This window comes from Triticum urartu, chromosome 7A (assembly GCF_056163025.1).
Source record: "Triticum urartu cultivar PI428250 chromosome 7A, HENAU_Tu73, whole genome shotgun sequence".
NCBI classification, from domain to species: Eukaryota; Viridiplantae; Streptophyta; class Magnoliopsida; order Poales; family Poaceae; genus Triticum; species Triticum urartu.
Window position 1 is genome coordinate 652,575,613 of NC_141879.1, and position 8,102 is coordinate 652,583,714.

The 8,102-nt window shown below is 53.4% G+C and overlaps 1 pseudogene; it reads left to right on the plus strand.

Moving 5' to 3' along the window:
* The first annotated feature begins 3,130 nt into the window (after nucleotides 1-3,130).
* LOC147961096 (uncharacterized) lies at nucleotides 3,131-5,609 on the plus strand (annotated as a pseudogene).
* Nucleotides 5,610-8,102: the final 2,493 nt, after the last annotated feature.

An 8,102-nucleotide genomic window follows, 5' to 3' on the forward strand; every position in this document is an offset into this window, starting at 1 on the left:
AGGGAGGAGGTCAAGGAAGAAGAGGAAGAAGGGGGCCCCTCTCCTCCTCTCCTCTGGTGGCGTCGGAACGCCATCGTGGCCGTCATCATCATCACCGCGATCTTCACCAACACCTCCGCCATCTTCACCAACATCTCCATCACCTTCCCCCTCTATCTACAATGGTCCACTCTCCCGCAACCCGCTGTACCCTATACTTGAACATGGTGCTTTATGCTTCATATTATTATCCAATGATGTGTTGCCATCCTATGATGTCTGAGTAGATTTTCGTTGTCCTATGAATGGTTGATGAATTGCTATGATTGATTTAATTTGCTTGTGGTTATGTTGTTGTCCTTTGGTGCCCATCATATGAGCGCGCGCATGGATCACACCATAGGGTTAGTTGTATGTTGATAGGACTATGTATTGGAGGGCAAGAGTGATAGAAGCTTAAACCTAGCATAGAAATTGATGCATACGGGATTGAAGGGGGACAAATATATCTTAATGCTACGGTTGGGTTTTACCTTAATGAACATTAGTAGTTGCGGATGCTTGCTAATAGTTCCAATCATAAGTGCATAGAACTCCAAGTCAGGAATGACATGCTAGCAGTGGCCTCTCCCACATAATACTTGCTATCGGTCTAGTAAAGTAGTCAATTGCTAAGGACAATTTCGCAACTCCTACCACCACTTTTCCACACTCGCTATATTTACTTTATCGTTTCTTTATCTAAACAGCCCCTACTTTTTATTTACGTAATCTTTATTATCTTGCAAACCTATCCAACAACACCTACAAAGTACTTCTAGTTTCATACTTGTTCTAGGTAAAGCGAACGTCAAGCGTGCGTAGAGTTGTATCGGTGGTCGATAGAACTTGAGGGAATATTTGTTCTACCTTTTGCTCCTCGTTGGGTTCGACACTCTTACTTATCAAGAACTGTTGCGATCCCCTATAATTATGGGTTATCATAGAGCATGCAGTAGCCTTCGAGACGACGCCGGTTCTTTGCTTTCACCCGCCTCGGCACCGAGCCACCTCGCCGCGGCTTTTCATTGCTCGCCAGCAGCTGGGCGAGGGCGGCCAACACCATGAGATGCTCTTCTTCCTGGACGTCGGCCTTGGCTTCCTCCTCCAGCAGCGCGGCGAGCGCTTCCTCGTCATCCGAGTCCATCGCCGAGGCAGGCAAATCGCCGAACACCTTGCGTCCGGTTGGGCGTGTACCCGCCGCTGAACTGCCCCTCCTCGGCCGGAAACGGCGGCAGGAAACGCCTAGCTGTTGTTGGAGGGGCTGCCGCGGCAAAGCTCTGCTATTTTTCTGGCGGGGAATGGCTATCTAGCGGTGAAGGGCGGCGGGCGGCGCCGGGATATAGCTAGTGGCGGCCGAGGGCGCGGGGGGTGGGAGGCGAGTTGGGGAAGAAAACTGTGACTTTTCCCCTGACGGTGTGGGCTAGCCGCGCTTTTCCCTTGCGCCGGAGCCCCCAATTGCCCCCAGTGCGCCGGGTTCAGCCTGTGACCGCCGGGCAGAAAAAAGGGCCGAACCGGCGATTTTCGGCGTCCTGGGGGCGCGACTGGGGCGTTTTTTGGCGCCGGTGCCGAAAAAGTGGCCTGGGGGGCCTGTTGAGGGCGTGGCTAGAGATGCTCTAATGGACTCCGTTGTGACAGAACATCGTCTTTCATCATAATGATCTGGATCATAAATAGTAAGTATGAGGTAGAAAAAACGACAAATGAGGTGGAGTAGAGAGAAGTCATGCTTGAACTAGCAACCCATTAGGCACACTATATGCTAACAAAAGTGAACATTAAGTACTAAAAATATGGGATGGAGCATGTGGATTTCAAAATATTATCTGATTAGGTGCAAAGAATGTGATAGGGCTGATGGCATGCATCACCATTCAGTTGACATTTGCAGTTAATGGGCAAAGCCTACGACATATAGTTCATAGTGGGTGAGGACTATGGGAAGAGAGGGTGCGGGCGATAGCAGGGCAATCCCGCCGCCATCGTCCCCGCCACCACCAGAACCACCGCCGCCGGTGCTGGAGGCCTCGCATGTGCCACCAGAACCACCGCCGCCGGCGCTAGCACTGCCATCGTCGGGGCCGACTCAGGAGGGGCCGGCCCGAGCTGAGTCTGATGCGGATCTGGATCAGGACGATACTCATTTGGCCCACGCCAGATGGAGGATTCATTTTGACGACGTCCAAAAGATTGGATCAGGGAGGGACGGATTCCTCTACTATCATGCGGCATCAAGATGGACGACGGGTCGAGATCGAGATCATGACATTCTCGCGGGCCACCTTTTGGATGTGGATGAACGGATCCACGTAGGTGCATGTTTTACTATTGATGATTTTCAAATTATCATTCATGACTACGTGCAGGAGAGATTGCTTGAGGAGGGGCCGATTGAACTTGTCGATCTCGCGTCGGACTCCAAGAGTATAGTACCTAAGCCAAACATCGGAGGATGGTTTTGGGTGCTCGCAGACCCTGACGAAGAGGATGATGACGACGGGACAGCTCCGGCTCGCAGACGACATCGGATGTGATCTGTAAGGCTTTCCAAACTGGGTATTCAGAGGAGGAAGTGGCTACATGTGTGCAGGGTGTCGTGCCGATTGACGATCCGGCGCGGCAAGGTCTGCTTCCGGAGGACAACGTGGAGGTAGTTCGCCGGATTGTCCATCGTAGGACGGCGGCGTCCGCGATCTGGCCATGGAAAGGCCCCATACCTAAGGTACATCTTCCCAACTTGACTATTCTCGATATGATTCGGTCGGATTCTTGGACTACAGTTACTAGAAGAAAATTACCTCGCCGGGCATGGGCTCGACCGGCGCCGGAGGTGACCGCGGCAGCGCCGCCACCGGTCAGGGCGTCTCAGATCAGAGCGGCTCACAGGAGTGTTTGAATTCGCTCCTGGGCCGCGAGGGGAGGCGATATGTTGATGGGCCGCTGGGTGTCTCTGGGTCGGGGTCTGCTGGGTATGTGGCCCAGATAGAACCGCCTATTGAGCACGTCGAGAGGGTCGACGCATGCAGCGTCTCCCGATCATCGCTTCCGCCCCCATCGCAGCGCCCTAGGGTTCTTCGTCCCACGCCAACGCGGCGAGTTCTTTCGGCGGGGGATGACCGGGCTCGGCGCATTCCGCCTCTCGGGACCATGGCTGGGCGCGGCGGGCCACCGGTGCCCGCAAAGGCCTCTTCTGGCGGGGGGGTTGGCCGCGGCGGTGGTGCGCCGCAGGTGCCCGCAAAGGCCTCATCTGCCGGGGGGTGGCCGCGGCGGTGGTGCGCCGCCGTTGGGCGTTGGCAGTGTACGGGCCGCTCCTTCCCTGCCCGTGCATGGCGCCGGTCGAGGTGGGGTGCCACCCTTGTCTGGGGGACGGGGCACTGGTTCTCCTGGTGGAGCGACCGCGGTGACAGCTGGTCGTGGCCTTGGCGTACAGCCCGGGTTTCGGCCGCCGCCGCCTAACTCGGCAGCTTTGGCCGCGGGGCGTGGCGCGGCTCTGCCGAGGCCTCTGAACCCTACGGCGGTGGGGCATGGAGCTGGTCGACCGAGGCAGCCATTGTATAATGGCCCTCGGCCAGTTGGTCAAGTCAATTCCCAGGCCACTAATACTGGCGTGCAGTCTCGGGCCGCGCCGCCGCCTCACTATGTGGCAAGGCTGATGCAAATGCGCTTGGGACATACGCAGACGAGACAAGACAAGATGGCTGGAGAGTCTACTGATCCACCCCATGAACAATGGGGGAACAATGGCCATGATGCTTATGGGGATGGTTAGCACCGTGGATCGTCATCTACGGGAGGTGGCCGTGGTTATGCTTGGCAGAGTGATGGTTCCGCTGAGAGGCCGTTCTTTGGCCCTCCGGGCGGTTTCGTTGAGGGTGCTTCTGGGCCGGACTACCGGCAGAGAGGTGGCTACCGTGGACACCGTGGTGGTCGCGGGGGAGGTCGTGGTCGATTCCGCAGACAGCCTCCACCGCCGGCTGTTGTGGACCAGCAGGCTACTGAGGTGGCGAGCGACCGATTCCCCTCAGGTGACCGCACTGACTAGCCAGGCTATGGAGGTAGTGAGGGCTTTGGCCAACACGGATGTTGCTATGACTGGTGCTTCAGCTGACGAAGGTATCAGGTCTGAGTCTGAGAGGGCGTCCAAGTGGGCGCGGAGGAAGGAGAAGATGATATGCTATCGATGTGGTGAGAAGGGTCACTTCATTGCTGAGTGCGTGGCTGAGTTGTGTGATACGTGTGGTAAGCCAGCGCATGCCACAGGAGATTGCCCACTTCTGCGTGATCAGGCTCCGGCTCTTACAATGTATGGAGTATATTGTGCTCAGCTGATGTTTTTTGAGTCCCCGGCTACGAGAGATATTCCAGTTGAGACGCAAAGCTTGACTACCACTGGAATTGTGAAAGCTACCCAAGGAGCGGTCTCTGAAGCTTAGATTGTGCAGAGGCTTCAGGAACTGGCTCCTGGTGATTTTCAGTGGGAGCTTGTCCACATCGAGGAGCATGTGTTCAGAGTTGATTTCCCATCGGTAGAGGACTTGCGGCGGTTACAGAGCTTTGGGTTGTGCAAGGTCCCCGGCACTAATTGCATTCTAGAGTTTCACGAGTGGAAGAAAGTGGAGCCTAAGGGAAAGCCCCTCACTCAGGTGTGGCTGCGGTTTTCTGGGGCACCCTCTGAGTCTCTGACGGATGTTCGGGTTGTGGCTAGTCTAGGGATCATGGTAGGCAAAACTGAGAAAGTGGATATGGCTTTCACTCGTGCACACGGGGTGGCCCGATTGCTAGTGAGTGTTCTGGACATCGAGTTCGTCTCGGATGTGGTTAACTGGACTTATAGGGGCGTGGTGTTCCCTCTAGAGATTGAGATTGAGGATTCAGAGTTGTTTGCTGAGGCGGTTAATGGGGCTGATGTGGATATGCACGAGGGTGACGACAATGCGGGTGCTAGGGAGGATCAGACTGATGAGGCTAGACGAGAAAGGTCGAACGGATCGGGACCAGTGGCTCAGTTACCCGAGGCTGGGTCCGGAGTAGAGCCGGCCCCATGTCCGTCAGTCCCGAAGAGTACTTTGCGGTTTGGATCCTTTCAGCCTGCGTCTGCTCCTCCTAGGCTTTAGAGCGACCGGGTTGAGTCTGATGATGCTTTTGAGTGCTCGCTCCCAGTGCTGGATTTTGGGACTACTGATCATCCCGTGGTGGGCGACCGTGTGACGGTACACTCGGCGCCGACCTTGGAAGGGGGAGGGGACGTGGAGCCTCAGGAGGTTCCGCCCCTCCCAGCGCCACCAGTGGTCATGGGCGGACAGATGTTGGCCGCTTCGGTGGTTATGCCTAGGGGGAGTTCGGGGCAGGTGGCCGCGAATTATTCTCCCCATATCCTGACGCCGACGACGCTTGTCGCACCGGCGACGGCCGGCCATGGGGGAGACCGTCTGGGGCAGGTGGCCCCGGCTCCTTCCCCTTCGGCACCGGCTACTGAGGCTATATCTCCGGTGGTACTGGGCGGGAGTCTGGGGCAGGTGGCCCCGGCACTTCCTTCTCCCTCGGCAGTCGGGACGACGACGCCCTCAGGCTTGAGGGTTGGGGCGGGATGAGTGCTAGGGCAGGCGGCGCCGGCGCCTCCCTCCCCCGGCTTTCCGTCCGTACGCCTTGGGATCCCTCCGCCACCACCTCCTCCGAGTGGCACTACTTGGGAGGAGGTTATTGCCTTTGGTGGGATCCCCGACCCAGTATCTGCGGGGCGACGGATGAGTTCTCGTCTCCAGGACCACCCGAAGGTTGATGACATGCAGTAGAGGTGCACTATGAGGGTGGCCAAGCTTCGAGATGCTGAGATCTCTACTGGTATGTCCGTCAACATATCTAATTCTTTATTGCATTTTTCTAATGAGGAAATTATAAAATAATGCAAACCAGTTAGGAGTTTCACTAGGGGCTAATGATAGTGAAATTTCCAATTCGGTAAATGATCTTTTAGATTTGGAGGCGGAACGTGCCTTAGAGACTATTCGTAATCTGGCTGCGGTAAAACCCATGAATGATGATGAGATTAATGCGTTGGGGGTCCGAATGCTCGATAATTTGTGTGCAGATCTAGCACCATCCAACCATGAGTCTGAGGATGATGATGTTCCTCTAGCTAATACAGTAGTTAGTGCCACTGAGCCCGGTTATGAGGACCGGGTGGAAGAACCTAGTAAACCAAAGCGCAAGTGGAAACGGAAGATTTATCCCGATTCTGCGGTTCGTAGGAGTGCTAGGATTCGGACTACCAAAAAATTTCATGATGAATTATGAAAGGAATCTTTTGGAATAGCAGAGGTCTGAAAGACTTGGCTAAAAGAAGGTTTCTTGCTGAGGCATCTTTAGAGCATCGATTAGATTTTATTGCTCTCTCGGAAACTGGTCGTGAGAACTTTGCGCCCAGTTTCTTACCTCTCCTGTGGGCGGTGTTGACATCGATTGGCATTGCCTTCCTCCACGAGGAAGACCGGGTGGGATCTTGCTTAGTGCGAGATGCGACTCGCTAGAAGTCCGCAGCATAGTGATGGGTGACTTTGCGGTTAAGTTTCAAGTCAAGTCTAAAGCCGATGGTTTCAACTGGGCTTTGGTGGCGGTATATGGTGCCGCACAACCCGAGCTTAAACCAGAGTTTTTGGCAGACCTTGTTCGAATCTGTGGGTTTGAGCATCTTCCAATTTTAGTTGGAGGTGACTTCAATATCATTAGGAGGAGAGAGGAGAAGAACAACGGTAATTTTGACGGCAGGTGGTCGTTTATGTTCAATACCATTATTGAAAGCTTGGATCTGAGGGAGATAGAGCTTTCTGGTAGAAAGTTTACCTGGGCTAATGCTTTGCCAAACCCGACGTACGAAAAGCTTGATCGAGTTCTCGTGAGCGTTGAGTGGGAACAGAAGTACCCTCTCGTAATGGTACAAGCCCTCTCGCGTGGAATATCCGATCACACTCCTTTGTTCGTGGACTTGGGGGAGCCGAACCACGTGGGAAACAAAAATACCTTTTCTTTCGAGATGGCCTAGTTTAAACGCGAAGGTTTCTTGGACTTGATTGCCAGGGAATGGGCTAAGGGTGCAGGAGGTAGGACTTCGGTCGAGCGTTGGCAGAATAAGATTAGGCATTTGAGAAGCTTCTTAAGGGGGTGGGCTAAGCATCTTAGTGGGGTGTATAAGATTGAAAAGGACAGGCTCCTTTCTCTTTTTCAGACACTTGACTTACAGGCTGAATCCACGATTTTGCAGCCAGCAGAGCTTCAGGTTAAAATCGAGGCGGAGAAGAGATTGAAAGAACTTCTCCGCGAAGAAGAATTGAAGTGGGCATTGCGGGCTAAGGTCCGCAAAATTGTCCAGGGGGACGCGAATACTCAATTCTTCCACTTGATTGCTAATGGCAAGCATAGAAAGAAGAGAATCTTTTAGCTTGAGCAAGACGAAGGAACTATTTTAGGACATGATAACCTAAAAACTTATATAACCGAATATTACAAGCAGTTATTTGGACCTCCCGAGGATAGCTATGTGTCCCTCGATGAGTCCAGGATTGAGGATGTGCCTCAACTATCAGCTGCTGATAATGATATCCTGGTTGCCCCGTTCTCAGAGAAGGAGGTGTTTGATGCTATTGCACAGATGAAAAACAATAAGGCTCCCGGAACGGATGGTTTCCCGGCTGAGTTCTACAAAAAGTGCTGGCACATTATTAAGGGGGATTTGTTACCTATGTTCCATGATCTGTTCTCTGGACATCTTCATTTATTTCACTTGAATTTTGGAACTATCACTTTGCTTCCTAAGAAAACGGATGTTGTGAGAATTGAGTAGTTCAGGCCGATCTGCCTTCTCAATGTTAGTTTCAAAATCTTCACCAAGGTCGGGACTAATAGGCTCACACAGATTGCGCATTCTGTGGTGCAACAGTCCCAAACTGCTTTCATGCCGGATAGAAACATCCTTGAAGGGGTGGTTGTCCTTCATGAAACGCTCCATGAAATCTATTCTAAAAAATTAGATGGAGTAATTTTTAAGGTGGAGTTCGAGAAAGCGTACAATAAAGTCAAATGGCCATTCC